Below are 17,216 nucleotides of genomic sequence, written 5' to 3' on the forward strand. Positions count from 1 at the left end.
TAAAGGTTTCAAAAAGCATCCCCAAAAGCAACAAAGATCATATTTATATCGCCAAAGGAGACCAACCAACAAGGCTCGCCAAAGGGATGCAGGAAATTTCAAATCCAACTGGCCTTCATACCAACATGAGACTTCATTGATAAATAATCCCAAAAATGGCACTCTTGTACATCTCAATACGACATCAAAAACATCATGGGAAGTGCCATCTACAATTATTCAAGCACAAGGTTACTATCAAGGAAATCGGAGAATCTGGCTACCAAAGATGCCAGGTAAACATTCTTCAAGCAAACGACTTCAGCTTGAAAATACGGAAGGCAAAATCAAGGACAATGTCACAGTCAAGGCAAAGGATATCTGCAAAGACACACTAATCACACGATGAAGATACAAATGGGTACCAAAAGAACAACAAATAACTAAGAAGATTGAAGTCATCTCTAGCTCTCAAGAAATGTCAAGACATGATAGACAAAGTGTTACGGGGAATGGAGCGAGCCAATCTTCTCAACCAAGGGACCAACAACAACAAAAAGAAATTTTGACAACCAAGGTCACCCAGGTATGGCAAAAGAAACCAATATTGCCAGCATGGTCCTTTACAAATCCTCTCTTCGAGGATGGGAGTTTTGAATTTCAAAACCTATTCTTGGTCGAAAGATCCCGAGAGTAAGTCAAGTTGCCATAAAAGTAATGGCATAAGAGTCAAGAGTCGGGCAGCTGAGCCACTAAATGAGCAAGCATTAGACCCAAGCTTCATGTCTTAATATTCTTTGTGGTCTATGAGTCTAGATATTTAGATTAAAGCTCAAGCTGCAGAGTTGAGCATACATAAAGTCATGTCACTCATGCTGGAAGAGGTGAGCATAAGAGTCAAACTCTACTATTTTAAATGGTGGAGTGGTGGAGTAGTCCAGAAAACACTCACGCACATGAACACAGTGAGGAGAGTGGAAAAAACCTCGCCAACAAAAACCCTTCTTGTGAGTAACGGCAGCTCTTGAAGTCAAATATATTTTTGCTTCTCTAGCTACGTTCACTCCTGGAAGCACCCATTCAAACTCCTCTCACACCGCATATTGTTTCCCATGCATCTATCTGTGCAAGCATATATAATGTCCCATCATTGGACATTTGCATTTGACACGATTTGTGTTCCACCCATGCACTTACACAACAAAATGACGATGACGAAGTGGTAACAGGTTTCACAAGCATTTGCTCAACAACAATGACTCTGACTTCAAGCTACTAACACTTATCCACTGTATATCTAGTAATAGTAGCCATACGGCCATAAGTACTTTAACTCAACAAAACTCGGTTACATCAAACATAAGTACATATAGCCTCACATTTAATGGTGACTAAAGGCATTTTTTTCCCACTGGGTTTCTCCCTCTAGTCCTATCCAGGTATCCAAGACCTTCATTTTGTAATATACGCCACATTTTATTTTTACTATTTTATTTTTCTTATAAAAACACAGAAAAGCAGACCAACGACATCCCCAAACAACTACATGCTTATCAACTAGAAGATAAAAAAGGAACGGCCCAGAAAAAATTCAAAAAGGCTCCAATATGACAGGTACACATGCAGGATGACACCCAAAGAACAAACAATACAGAGCTGCCAAGATAAAGACTTGTTGCAAAAACAAACCTCACTCGACTTATTCACGCTACAACAACCAATCGGAGGGGGAGAGCTATGGCTTCAACTACACTACATGTACGAGGAAAAGGTAACTCTACAACATACAAAGCATCTGGTAGAAGCAACTACAACAACAAAAGCTTCAATCGCATCAAAACATGCAGCACTCGTCAAGGCCACTGCAGACATAGGGTCTTGTCGGGGACGACAAGACTTCGGAGGGGGAGAGTGTTGAAAGGTCAATCTTTCAACAACGCTTCCACAAAGATTCCTCAAAGATTCTCTAAAGATTCCAAATAAAGATGTTGAGGAAGTGATGAAGACGAAGATGGATGCTATAATGTGAAGATACAAGCTCATGGACATCATCGAATATCCCGTTATTATTATTTTGAGCCATTACGGCCACTTTTGTAATGTTTACGGGAACTTCATAGTTTAAGTCGGCAATTGTATTTTGGCCACAGATGCTTGTTGGATGAGCAAAGCCAGCTCACGGTGTTGTAATTAAGCTCTATAGAAGCCTAGGGACAAATAAGGTCATTTTGGTCAGACATTAGGTTTTCTAAGGCTTAGTATATAAGCCAAAACCTAAAGCTTTGTAAAGAGACTTCTAATAAATTTGATCTGCCGTGTCGTTGGGAAACTGTGAGAGAGTGAGAGAGTGTGTCTGTGCGCTACAGGAGCTACGGTGGTCGGAATCGCAAACGGAGAGCAGCAGTGTGTTGCCCTGTGCGCTCCTTGCCGCACTGTCGAAGCAAGGGACTTGCCAATACACCGTGTGCGAGCCACAAACGGCTCCAAGCACACAACAAGCCTAAACTAGCAAGCTCAAGAGAGCAAAGGGTGTGTCACTCACCGCTCTACGCTCGCCTTCGTGGTGGATTCCTCGCCGCGATGAAGAAGAAGCTGCAGTCGTGCCGCGCTCAACCGCTTCGCCGCCGTCGTGCCTTCGTAATGCTCGATCGCACACACACTCTCCCTCTCTCTCTCTCTCTCACACACACACACACACACACGAGGAGGTGAAGAAGAAGAAGATGGAGATGGAGCAAGAGCACTCTTCTATTGCACAAATGAGAGAATGAGTAAAGATTAGGTTTAGTTGGCTTTTATAGGAGCTCACCCCATTCACACTTGGGCGCCCATGCTTAGCCAACTAATCCCTTGAATGTCCCAGTTAGAGTGCGCCTCTCATCGGCGATCACTCTACCTTTTCCTATTGGTCCGATAAGCCCGGTGCCTGACTCTAAATAATACAATGTTTATAGATCATAGGGTGTCCGTGTGCCGTGAGGGTTAACATGCCCCCCTTCCTGATGTAGATTCCGTCCTCGGAAGCTATTGAGTTGAAGCTCGTTCGTCGAGGTGGAAGAGCATTTGAGATGAATGTCCTTAGCCTTCTTTAGTCACTGCAAAATCAAACAACATTGGCATAGTAATTGCATTCTCTTAAAAAGCATATGCAGTTTTAGGTAGAAAAATTGATTGGTCAAAGAATTTCAAACAATTTGTTAGCAATGAACATTAAATTGCAATGTAATCAAATGCATAAACAGATGTAAAAGTAGAAAATTAAACAAGTATGGGGTCGCTAATTTGACGGTCGAAAGGCACTAGAGATCGAATATTAATACCATGGGTAAGCTTCTTAATTTTCTGTGGTCAATTAAGTTGTTTAATCGCGAGAGCCAAGTATTCATGTTCGAGGGCTGACTAGAGGCTATATCTAGAAAACCTTGTAGTTAAGCTACCATAAAAGGAATTTCTCATGAAATCATCGCCTGACTGATTACTTTTTCTTTGACTCCCCAAAGTCTTTTCACATTGATTCAATTATGATGTGTGTGCTTATTTTGTATGCCTTGGGTTTTTTGCTTTTCAAGGAAAAGCGCCCACGCTGGGAACCTCTAGGGCTCTAGTACCATAGGCAATACATGTGAGTGAAGTACCAAATCAAGCCGAGATTTCTCTTCCAGCTTAAGATTTTACAGTGTGGCACTTTGATTTTTTGTTTGTTCATTTTCAGCATTTGAATTTTGTAACTTTGGGGGGTCATATAACACTGTTACCCTCCCCAGGCTCATCACATTAGTAAACTCCCTTTATAATACTTAAGCTAAAGGTCACTAGGGTTAAGCCCACTAGAAAGCCCTAGTACATTTCATACAATGCTGCCTAAATCGGATTAAGAACCTAAGTAACCGTTTCTTATTAGGAAGGCATTCCCCATGGTATTAAGAGAAGATTTCTAATATCTAGCTTGGTCAAACTAGCTTAGTCGGACTGCTTGATTTTTACCCCTAAACAAGTGATTATGACAAAACATTACATTGAATTAAATGTTTGATACTAAGCCAATGCGCTGAATATTATGCTACCAATCACAATCAAAGCAGACAAACATGGATGCAAAAAAGATAAGGGCAATGCTAATGGACAAGAAACACCTGTTTGTGTCGATGGTCGCGCTTGATTTGAAGTGTGAACGAGAGAAAGGTTCCATGAAGGTCCAAATCCTATCAATAGCAACACGCTCCTGTACACACTAGGAAACAAAAGGAATACCTCCAGGAGGCACATCAATAAGAAAAGAGAACTTTGCTAATCACTCAACTCTAAAACAGAAACACTCCTATCGTACTAATCTTACCTACCCTCCATCACTCAAGTGATGAGGATCAAAGGTGTTTCATGGCATAGGTTTCTGTTTCACTATACCAGATGTGACATGTGTAGGTCTGAGTCAATGTTTTGACTTTTAATGTGCATACTCGTTTGCTAATTGCTCTTGCTCTTTATTATTATTATTTTTTTTGTGAGTATAAAGCTTAATATGTACATTCCCTAAGATCGGTGATTGAGAGGTCAGGGAAAAAGGTTGAGAGGGAAACCAGTGAATGATGACTGTCAGCAAACACTCCTCCCTTCCTTGGGTAGATCATACCGTTTGAAATGAGCTTGTCACCCTTTGAAACCAATTGTTCCAGTTGGTAATAGGTGAGGATTTTTGCCAGTAGTTTTCTATTACCCTAGGTGCCTCGTCAAGTTGCAAGGGTGGTAAGGTACTCTCCCAGGATCGAACTTGAAGTGGTTCATCAGGTGATTCTTGAACACTGGGAGGTGTGGGTTCTTTTGTAGCTTCATGGCGGTCCACTACTATAGATGGAGGCTGTGTAGAAGCTTTTACCTCTATGGATGTATTACATGAGGAGCTAGAAGCTTCATGGGACTCCCCCCTTCCTGAGCTAGGTGGAACAAATCGTTCTTTCTTTGGTACCCAAACTAGCTCGGGAGCGGGTGTGTAGCATTGTGTGATTTTTTTCTTTCCACGATCATTGATTCGTTTTGGAGCTACGGGATTGGGCTCACTTGGGTCAGGTGATAGGTAAGAGCACAATCTACGTTTTGGCACCCAGATTTGATCATTTCCTTGATAGTAGCCTTGGGCTTCCAATAGTCGTTTAGGGATCCATCGCAACATTTTCTTACTTTTCTTGGAGCGAGTGGTACGTTTCTTACAAGGCTTCTGTTTTTTAGCACTAGTTATGGTCACTAAAGAAGCTTTAGGGACCCACTTGTATGTTTTCTTCGTTACATTAGGATGAGTCTTGTCAGAAGCGATATGCATTGCTTGTAGCATATTTAAGGGTATAGGCATTTCATCCCCCCCAGGTGTTACCCAGGTCGTCCCCCTATTTCCCCAAGTGTCTATGGTTGATGCTAGGTGGACCCAATCCACATTGTCCGACTCAGTCATCCCAGGTAAGATATCCATATAAGGAGAATCTTTGCCAATGTCTGTATCCTTCTTACAAGTGTAACAATATTGTAGTGGGGCCGAGTGAACTGTGGTGTCAGAGCGATGATCAATAATGGTTTTACTCCCTAAGGGGTGTACCTTACCAGTCACCAAATCCACTCTAAGGACAGAGTCTTGGAATTGCAAATAGACATGATTTTTAGACCAATCGTGAACCATTTGTGCTTCCCTCATGAATGGTCGGCCTAAAATCATTTCATATGACATAAGGTGTTTAGAGAAATCCATTACAATGAACGTATGTCGTACCTTGTGTCCTAGAACTTTGATCTTAAGATCCTTGAGCATCCCCATAGGTTTGGCTATGGTACCATTTGCCATCTTTACCACAATGTTAGTAACACTGAGGCGGGGTTTTCCCATGGATTCCCAACAATCTTTTGTAACGATGCTAACTCCCGCACCACCATCAAGAATTCCCTTTATAGTTAATCCCTTGGTAGTGATGGGTAGGGTCGCATTAGACTCGTCGCCTTCAAAATACTACCCTAATTGGTTAATGGGTACCTCAATCACAGACTCGTGTCCATCTAAGTCAAGTGATTGCACATGATTTTCCTCATCAATCATAATCGAGTCAGGCCTATTTGGTTGCGCAAACTGCGGTAATCCCGTTCGTAGCTCTCCGTTAAGGAATGCTCGAAGTGCAAGGAATAACTCAGGATCTCCATACAGCTTTGCTATGATCGTGGTTCGGACCTTAGAAGACATGAAGTCCACTAGTTTGGCAACATTCATTGGCGTTTTGCAGGGTGTAGGTCCTTGACTAGGAACTGGTGAGGATGGAATCGCATATTCCTCAATGGGATCAGGTATTCCTTCGTTAAACATCCTTTCCAACAAGAAAGGTGTATGCTCACTTTCTGATGTCCCGTCCTCACTCCCTTCTTGGATGATACTAGATATGGCTAATGGTCTATGGTTCATGTGGGGTGGATGAACTTGCGTGGGAAACACTGTGTCATGAATTTTGACCTGCATGGGTTCTGGTTCTAGTTTCCTTTGAATCTCCTCCACTAAACCTCTTAGATGTTTCACCTGCTTGATCTCGTCTACTGGGTTTGGGTACGTCCCAATCTTCTTTTTACGATTCTTCCCTTTTTGCCCTTGCGATTTATCTTGGGGGTCTTGGATTGGATTTGGAAACACTTGTGGTGTTTTCAGAGGCTCTTTATGGTTTTCTCTTATTCGGTTTTCATTTGGTTCCATGTTACGGTTTTCTGTGTCGGTCTTTCTCTTTGTGGTATTGGTTCTAGTCTCCATTGTCTCGACTGAATCTGAATCATCCTCGAGGTCATTCATATACACGGGGTCATCTCCTGTTCCTATGTTTGTTTTGGAACTTGGCTTTGAATTTTCCGTATTCTGCGACTTCTTCCTTCGTGTCTTCTTTTTCTTTGCTTGGATAACTGACGCGGTATCTCTCTCTTCGAGGATATGGCCTGGCCCTTGAAGCATGGACCGTGTAATCGCATAAGCGGGTGCGACGGGTGGTATTGGCGATGTCACACTAGCAATTTCGACCAAATTCAGGGGTGTGATTTTAGGCGCATTTGGGTTATAGGGGCATTGGGCAATCAAGTGATCTATGCCACAACGATTACATGTGAGTATTGGCATTGCAGACGTGCTCCCTTGATTCATTTGCATCTGTGCAGCATTCTTTTGCAGCCTAATAGGGCACTCCGCTGCCCGATGTGGTCCACCACACTCGTAGCATTGAAGAGGTGGCCTCCTAGCCTGGGTGTTGATATTTTGACCTCTGGATGCGAGAGCAGCAGCTTGATAAACTGGCTTGACTTGTCCCCAACAATCTTCCATGTAGTATATAGGACACTCTTCCAATGTATCAAGTCCGTAGGCAATACTAGTGTCTATTTCCTCCTCACAGCTATCTGGATAAGCATTTGATGGCTCGCAACCCACTTGGTTCATAGGGGCGACTCTTGGATGCGGGGGCTACGGTCCTAGCACAGGAGGTGGTAGCGGTGTAGCTTGTACAACATTTTGAGATCTAGGGACCATGTGTAGCGGTAGTTGCTCAACAGGTGGAGTAGGCATCAATACAGGAGCTCGAGGCGCATCCGTCCAGGCTACAGGTGGTCTATTTGCCATCATACGTTTGATCATTAAACAATCCTTAGCTTGGTGACCATACCTACCACATGCGTTGCAAGTTCCATTAAATTTTACTCTAAACGTAGGGCACTCACTAGTGCTATGTGGACCTAAGCAAATGGAACACCATTGTTGCTCCCTTCTTGGATACATGTGACTATTTTGAGGGGGTCGATTATCCTTAAGAGACTCTTGGATTGCCTTGGTGAGGTCTGTCAAGAATGTCTCAAATACCTTTGGCTCATTGGCAATGGGCTTTGCAGTCATGGGTTCATACTCAATGGCTTGTGAGCTAGTGGATCTCGTGTCAGTAGACACCCTCATGCCTGCTATCATCAAGTTGTCCTCTAATTGGATTGCATTGGCAGTGACATCTTCCCAGGTTGTGATACCTCTAATCACTAGTCCATTATAGATTCCTTCATTCCTCAACCCTCGAATGAATCGATCAAGCAGTTGGTTATTGTTGAAGCGCTCATTTACAGGGCAACGAGAGTTTAAGTGCTTTAGACGACTAATGAAGTCCCTTACTGACTCTCCTTCCTTACGTTCGGCCTTCTGTAGCTGAGATGCTACACCCCAAAGCACACCTTCTTGTATGTACTCCTTTAGAAACAACCTTCGAAGGGTAGGGTAGATTGTTTTCTCGTCCACCCTTAGGGTCCTATACCAAACTCCAGCCTTCCCACTTAATGTCAAGCTTAAGGCATTGCACTTATGTAGTTCGTTGCGTTCCCCTAAGGAATCACATACTTGTTCAAACACTTCAATGTGTTTTCTAGCATCTTCGTCCCCATTGAATTTTTGCGTGAGTTTGGCAATTTGTACTGCCTTACTTCTAGGCTCTCTATCAGATGCATGACGCATATTTTCCGCGATAGATCGACCTATGGTTTGAGCAAACGCTGCCAAGTCACCTATGTGAGGAGGCAGGGCCGGTGGAGGTACTCTTGGAATCATATGTGGGAGAGGAACGGGTGCCGGTCTTGGCATATGTGTGGATGATGCAGGATATGGAACATAACCGGGCATAGGTCCACTCGGATAAGAGCTAGGGAGCGGCACTCGAGGAGCATAAGCAAGTGGTACAATTGGAGGTGTGGGGGCCATGTGTGCATAAGGGGCTAGAGGCACATACGGTCGAGGCCCCATATTAGGTACTACGACACTAGGTAGTGGCACTGCGCTAACCGTAGATGTCATTGGTACATTCTCTGTCAGGCTTATCCCTGGAGTGAGCACTGTGTTTTCCTTGATAGAGGGTTGAGCCAAGTTAGGGAAGCTAAAGTTTTCGCTCGGAGGCTCAGATTGCATAGAGACCCCAGGTGAAATGACGTAAGATGGGTCCATGGGGCTCATTAGAGGAGTCTCCATTTGTGATAGAGTAGGCTGTTGAGCCTTGCTCGTATCCAGAAATCTCATGGGGCCAGTTGAGATTATATTTACCCCTCGGTTTTGCCTTTCTGATTGAATAATGCCATGGATAACATTACAGATCATTTTCTGCTGATCTTCGATGCTCGTGGCACTAGAGGTGGATTGTACAATCTCTATCCATCCTACATGGTAGGCGTGGCCAGAGTGTAGATCCGTCAACACCTCAGTGTGGAGGTCGTATGTTCAATGATCATTAATGAACAATCCTTCTAGAGTCGACGTGTTAACGGTTTCTTGTGAGGTAGAAGCAATGTTAACCCTCGTGGCTTTACTTGTCACCAACCGTACTCTAGAGGGAACTTCTGAAGGAGGCAGCTCAACAGGGCCTTCTTGGTAAGAAGTTGGCAGGATATCCACATGGACACTCTTTGGGGGTGTGGGGTCCACGTGCGATGTGAAAGGAGATTCCACTTCCCCACCCCCTTCGTGTGCTTCATTTGCATCAGGTTCCGAGCGAGTAGCTCTACCTAATGTTTCCATGAAACGGCTAAACATACTAGTACTAGGATGTGGAGCTTCGGGAGGTGCATGGCCTTCTCTCTCAGTGTTTTGGGTAGGGTATGCTTCCATGATTTCTGAGTCGGAGGAGAAATCACTAGCGGCTATTTTAAGGTCTTGGGTGGTGCTACCTTGTGTCCCCGCTGAGGGTCTAGAGCTTATCGTGGATGGGTAATGGGTGTCCGTATGAACAGAGGCACCCTCAATATGCTCGTGTTCTAGCACCCGCCCAGAGCGTAAGTGCATGTGCTTTTGATACCCTAAGGTGTCAAAAAGCTGCTCTAGGAGGCCTTGTGACTAGTTTTTAGCGTGTTTTTTGTTTGTTTTTTTGCTAGATTTTTTAGAGCGTGTCGTGGAATGGGCCGTGTAATAGCTCGAAACGAGCGTATCGGTCAGAGGGTCGTGCCGTGGTTTACAGCCCTCTGTTTGGTCACTCTATGCCCTCGGAATCCCTAAAACTGTCAATTTCCAGTAGGGAACTAGGCCCAAACTAGAAAGTCTAAGGGTGCAAGTGGGAAGAGAAAGGAGGAGAGTGGAGGACTTGTCCCACATGCTCTCATTCCCTCTTGAGGGAGTAGGGTATATATATAAAAGTGAGTTTAGTATATATCATAAGACTGAGGACTGAGGCCTGGGCTTGGGCTTGGGGATATCTTTTATACAAACCAACCCGTCCGTTTTAAGAGTCACGTTTTTTATTTTCGAAAAATTTCACCGCCCGCTCACTCGCGTTTTTATTTTCCGATTTTTTTTCTTTTTTTTATATAATGCAGAAATGCAGAAAACGCAGAAATTGCAGAAAATTGAAAACGCACAGGAACTGCAGAAATTGAAATGCAGAAAACGCAGAAATTGCAGAAATTGAAATGCAAGAAATGCAGAAAATTGAAAACGCACCGAAATTGCAGAAATTGAAAAAAAGCAAGAAATGCAGAAAATTGAAAAAACACAGAAAATGCAGAAATTGGAACTTGACAGAAAATTTAACACAGAAAACGTAGAAAATTGCAGAAATTGAAACTTGACAGAAAATTTAACACAGAAAACGCAGAAAATTGCAGAAATTGAAACTTGACAGAAAATGCAGAAAATGCAAAAACGCAAGAAATGCTAACTGTGCAGTGCAAACCAGAAAACGTAGAAAACGCAAAAAATAGAAATCTCCACACAACTACACACCCTCATTCCTTGCCTTTCCTATGATAGAAATTGCACCACAAGAAAGTGTAAAGTGCTAACCGAGCTTAGTGTAGGGCATATCCCCGGCAGCGGCGCCAAAAATGTGCGCTCCTTGCCGCACTGTCGAAGCAAGGGACTTGCCAATACACCGTGTGTGAGCCACAAACGGCTCCAAGCACACAACAAGCCTAAACTAGCAAGCTCAAGAGAGCAAAGGGTGTGTCACTCACCGCTCTACGCTCGCCTTCGTGGTGGATTCCTCGCCGCGATGAAGAAGAAGCTGCAGTCGTGCCGCGCTCAACCGCTTCGTCGCCGTCGCGCTTTCGTAATGCTCGATCGCACACACACTCTCCCTCTCTCTCTCTCTCTCTCTCACACACACACACACACACACGAGGAGGTGAAGAAGAAGAAGATGGAGATGGAGCAAGAGCACTCTTCTATTGCACAAATGAGAGAATGAGTAAAAATTAGGTTTAGTTGGCTTTTATAGGAGCTCACCCCATTCACACTTGGGCGCCCATGCTTAGCCAACTAATCCCTTGAATGTCCCAGTTAGAGTGCGCCTCTCATCGGCGATCACTCTACCTTTCCCTATTGGTCCGACAAGCCCGGTGCATGACTCTAAATAATTCAATGTTTATAGATCATAAGGTGTCCGTGTGCCGTGAGGGTTAACATGCCCACGAGGAGAGCTACGCGTTGATGCTTACATCACGCGCGTTCGTCTGTGTTTTGGCAGATTCACCCGCGAGCTACTTTTGGAGTTTCGGTGAGTAACTGTTGTCCGTTTTTGCATTTCAGCATATCCACACGATCAGAGCGAGTAGAGCTACACATTAGGCACTTTAGTTTTTGGAAACGTTGACCTGCAAAAACCGGCCAGACATCCTACGCGTTTTCTGCACGGAGGGTATTGGGTAGGTTTTTTTGGTCACGGACCTTAGGGAGAGTGGCCTATTGGTGTTGATAGGATATCCCTCAAGTTTCGTAACGTTTCGAGAACGTCTAATGGGCTTTTTGCTTGCGGTAGCATCATAGGAGACTCTCACATTCACAGAACCGATGGCATGTAGATTTGATATCTCTGTAGGAAGTAGTCATTAGTCGGTCGAGTAGAGGTTGACACCCTTTGCTTCCTTCCACGCGCCTGCGAGTCGAGCTTCGTCCTCAGTTGACATTATATGTTAGGTGAGTTCTCGCTATGCTGACGTCCGTCACGGCGTATCCGTCCAATAGAGCGTGGGAAAGCTCAAAATGTTGTTGCCACTAGAGCATAATCATCTAGTAACCAATAAATCCTCTTTGTCATAGCACATGGATATACCTTGTCCCATGCCATATATAGCATAACACCCTCCTGGATCAAAGAGCTTATAGATAAACTACAACAAGACTATGCACATAACAATATCCTCTTGGATCAAATGACATTGACTCCAGCTGCCATAAATCACAATCATTGTAATATCCACCTTGAGGATATGGCATGAAATAAAACCAACACAGCATACTGTGAATATAAGTTTCTCTATGGTCCATGAAGCCTATGGAACCACCAAGATCAAATGGTTGCAACCACAAGTCCACCATCAAATTTCCACAACATCTACTACTTCATCTAGAACCCGAAAGACTGCATGTACGTCATCTCAGGAAGGCATAAACTCATCTAAAGCCTCATCTACCATCTTCATAAACTCCACATCAATTGCATCACCTCGTTAATGAGGGAACATCTATTTTCATACCATATGTGCCCTTGACATATGGAACCCCGAATCCTTCCAGCCTATCATCTAGAAGCTCCAATAATGCATCATCAACTTTTGAAATATACTCTACTTTCCTTGCAATCCACGATAAATAAATATCTACACTCATGATAGCATGCATAAGATCTATATATATACCTATAATTGTGCCTTGTTCTTCTCAGCTACATCTTGTTTACTTGTTAATAAGGATCTCTGTACCTCTTCTTCATAGAAATGTGCATATTCCACAAAGAGAGCATCAATTTCCCTTTTCATGTTATTTGTATATTTTATGCACAAGTTAGTAAAGGTATCCTCCACCATCCCCTTCGAATAAACACTTTCTTCAATGAAATCTTCATCCAATACCAAATCACATGCATATGCACTACAAGTTGCACCATGCATGTGGCCACTAGTAGCTAGCATGAACTCTTCCATTTACGTGAACCCATTCTCAACTCGACAACACATTCTCATGCCACATGGTTATCGTAATGCGGCAAAAACTCACTAGCATTCAAGGTTGTGTCTCACTTTAGCCCTAGAACGTTTAGAAATTCAAGACAACCGGCTGACAGGAGAGTGAAAAGGAGAATTTTAGCTTGGATTTTGTAACAAAATAGTATACAGAGGCTAAAAGTATAGTCTATCAAAGACCCTGATAGAATTTTATCGATTGTAGCCAAGGGATAGAGCCACGTAGCTAGATTTCACTCATCAAAGGATTTCGTTGTGTTCCATAGATTGAAGCCAATTATCACATGTATCGCGCGCGAGTGATGTCACATTAGGTAGAGGAGTTGCCTACAAAGGCACATCTTGTTGACACTTCACAAATAAATGTTGAAGAGCAAGTGGAAGGAAGTTCTTTGAAGATGGTGTATTTTGCAACCGCCTCCTGTAGTGGCTTTAGTGAGGATAGATCTGCTATCGACATGGATGCTCACACCATGTTGCAAGACATTAAGAAGAAGATGCATGAGGTCTCAGAGCAGCACGCTATGGATATTGCTCCGATGAAAAATTCAAGGTCATGTATGGATACGATGTTTGTTTTATTTGTACGTGGCCACAAACCTAAGGGTTAATCGGTGGAAAACCCCAAATGTATATATATGTGCACCCTTTTAAACCTAAGGACTTAGTTTGTGAGAAACCCACGAAGATGGCGCCAGCGTTAAGACGTGGAAAATGTATGCTACCGATGGAGCTTCCTGAGGAGCTAGTGGAGAAGGTCGTCCTTCACTCGGCCAAAACACATGTAAAGCGGTATGCGTCTTTGCCCTTCTCTCAGCTCCTTTGCTCCTCTAGGGCGTTGCAAGCCCTCAACTCCAGCATCGCCTTTCAGCTCTGCAGATCTTTGCACGCACCTTCTCTACGAGCTTCCGATTGGATCCTCTCCCCGCGTCCTCGACGACACGACTCTTCACATGGCGCGCCTCTTGCGCACTCCACGATTCCTCGTCGCGGCGGCGCCGGCCATACTGAAGCCCCACTTGTCACCCACATTGCCGCCTCTGCCTCCTTGGCTTGCTTACGCGTCGACTCCGGTGCCATCTTCATCGTTAACCCGCTCTCCACTCGGTGCCGGCCTTGGCTTCTTCCAAAACTCCCTCCACCATCGGCTGCAGATTACGATGACATCCACATGCAGGCAGGCTCCTCTGATGACGATGATGAGGATGAGATGAGCGTAGTATCAGTTGATTCAGAAGCAGATGCAGATGCAGACATCAAAGACGTTACCGTGCATGGAAAGGACGTGCTGCAATATTCCACAGTCATTTCTGATTCTATTACTAATCATACGTCTGGAGTTCCATATTCAGCAGACGGCTTTGCAGTACACAGGCAGCAGTCTTCATCTTCCTTTCATCATGTCGGCAAAGAGATATCTGTGGTTGGCTTGCATTCAAACTTCTATGGCAATCCCATTAGACAGCCGCATTTCAAAGTAGTAGTCGTCAGGCTTAACGCCAACAGGGCCAAAGCGACAGAGACACTGGAGTACGACTCCTTAAGAAAGTGCTGGAAAACAACATCCGGTACACCTTACTATGAAGGTGTCAAAGGCAGTTTGCTGCAAAGAGGACATTTTCTTTCTTGACGATCGTCTGATCAAGTTCAATGTGGTGCCCGTTGTAAGCGCGTACAATACAAGGCGTGGGATGTGGCGGGGATTTCACGCGCCTTTGCCCATCCAGATACAAGACCTCCATGTTCGGCAAAATGCGATTGTCACAAAGTTATTCGGGCAAGATTTGTGCAAACAAGATCAATATAGCCTCGCACATTTCACATATGCCTCTCGTGTGGAATGCGAGGGAGAGCTTTACTTTGTGGGAGCTTTTGAGTGGAACTCTATCCCCTCTTCAAGTGTACTAGCATTAATGCCCTTATCTCTTGGGGCGCAAGGCTATCAAGCAAAGGCACAAGGAGAAGAAAGGATCAAATTGTGGAAGTTAACGACAATGACGATGAGTAATTTCTCCATTCATGCAGATCCATGGGAAATAATATGGCAAGCAAGCAATCTTGTTGAAGAGAAGAAGAAGAAGAAAAAGCGTGACTTTGATAGTCAATATGCAGAAGAACAACGTTGTGATCTTCGCGATTTCGTTGTTGATACCGGCAACGTTGATTGCACAGGCATTGGACGAGGAATTCTCTTCCTTGACTCTAAGCTATCCAAGGTGTACACATTCCAAACGGAATCCCGATTGTGGGAAGTCATCGACAACCTTTCTATGATTGAGCAAGAATCTCTGCATCCACAAGCTGATCAAGATAATCACAAGTACTGCGCCCTTCGATCGAGATTACCATACCAATGTTTTCCTATTTGGCCAGCACCGGGCTTCTAGACACACATCCTATTTTCCTAAGTTTTTACTTGGTGGTTCTTTTAGCAAGCTGTTGTTAGTTGGTATTTTGGATAACTTATAATTTTGAAGTAGCAAGTAATGATGTTGTTTTTGGGCAAAGTTGATGTACATAGGGATTCTCGGTTGGCTCTTTTATACAATTTCATTTTGTGGACTATGGAAAGTGGTTTTGATTGATGTCTTTTGAGGATTGTGTGAGCCATGCCTTTTTAGAATACCATATCTGTGTTTTGGCACGATCAATCTCTTTCTATTTTTACTTGGTATTCTTGATTCAAGTATCTGCTTTCAAAGGAGAGGATAGAGCTCCCTTATATGGAGCTACTGAGCGTATCCAACATCAAAGTTGACGTGCTAAAGTTAGGCCTAATGTTAATAAGCATTTTTTTGTCCATGTTTTAGTTTGGGAGTTTTGAGACCACACATATGTTATAATAGGTCTTGCCTACCTGCCTAGTAATTTTGTTTATGTTTCAAGCGCTTTTCTAGCTCGTTGCAATGCACATGGGGTTGCAGTTATGAGCCTTCCTTTTGGTGACCCGCGATCATTAGAGAGTGACACTTGATAGGGGTGAGTTATGACTAGGTTTTTCTTAAAATTGACAACCTCTTGTAGCCTCAATGAACTAACTGAGTCAGCTACATCCAATCGATCGATTGACAAACTGTATGTGGTTCATGTCTTTACTTGTGTTCCAAGAAGATACAGACTCATTGGAGACAAAGTTTAAAGTTCGGTGTCATTGTCAAGGAACGAGGCTACTTAGAGTATAGAAACTATGTACTTAGTGTTGGTGTTTGTGACTAAGTAAGGCTTCAATAGTCAACCCTTTTTTTCGTTTATCTATGTATTTTTCTTTCTTTTTTCATCTAGATATTGTTGTTAACACATCTATGATATAAACAATGGTGAAAATAATCTCACATACTCGAGATTTTCTTTTGATTAAATCATGAATAGGAATCGCATATGGAGCTTCAAAAATTATTTTACCAAACATTATCCATGGTGAGATGGCAAGGGTATACTTGAGTGTTTTCAATAAGGCCTATGTCTATAAGTTGGAAGGGCCTCTAATTGGAGATTAGCCACGTCCATAGAATCATCACTACCCGACTTCTAGAAGCTACAATCCAATACACTTTTCCTAGATTAAGAGACTCCAACCGGTCCAAACTCTCGTTTTGACTAGCTATAGTAGGTTTAGAGGTGACTCTCTAGTGTAGACGACTCTCTTATCTTGGAGACACTGTACAACATGCATTTCTTAATAAAGCTGCAAATTAAGGTGAGGTATGAGCATGGTAGGATTTCACTAAAGGGTCCTCTAGAATTGTTATTAATGTGTCTATGGGCATGCACTCTAAGGCAATAGAGTGTGCACTGAAGGTAGTTGGGAAAGCACTTGGGCTCACATGGCATAAAAGTCATGGTCTATGTGCAATCGCTTCAAAGCAATAGAGTGTGTGCTGAAGGCAGTTGGGAAATCACTTGGGCTCACATGGCATAAAAGTCATTCCTACCATTAATATAGATCATATCCATGCCAAGACAATTCATACACAATAGAATCTTGCCAATTGGAAATTGCTTGTTTTCGTAGTTGAGATTATGATGAGAGGATCACCAAATCACATTCAATTTCATTTAGAAAGGCCATCTAAAAACATGAAAGTTTCAGCCATGAAACCTCAATGATCATACAAGCACAAATTTCAATCAAAACCCAAACCTCTTTCATGGTATCATATAGCCTCGCCCCCAATTACATAGTTGTAACATCAAACAATTCAAAGGAATGCTCGAGCTTCCACCTTCACGGCGATAATTTTCTGATATTTTAAAGATTTAAG

General features: G+C 43.3%; 1 pseudogene; it reads left to right on the forward strand.

Moving 5' to 3' along the window:
* Positions 1–13,681: 13,681 nt before the first annotated feature.
* On the forward strand, positions 13,682–15,485 carry LOC147435038 (uncharacterized; annotated as a pseudogene).
* Positions 15,486–17,216: the final 1,731 nt, after the last annotated feature.

This window comes from Adiantum capillus-veneris, chromosome 19, assembly GCF_014529385.1.
Source record: "Adiantum capillus-veneris isolate H3 chromosome 19, ASM1452938v2, whole genome shotgun sequence".
Classification (NCBI taxonomy): Eukaryota; Viridiplantae; Streptophyta; class Polypodiopsida; order Polypodiales; family Pteridaceae; genus Adiantum; species Adiantum capillus-veneris.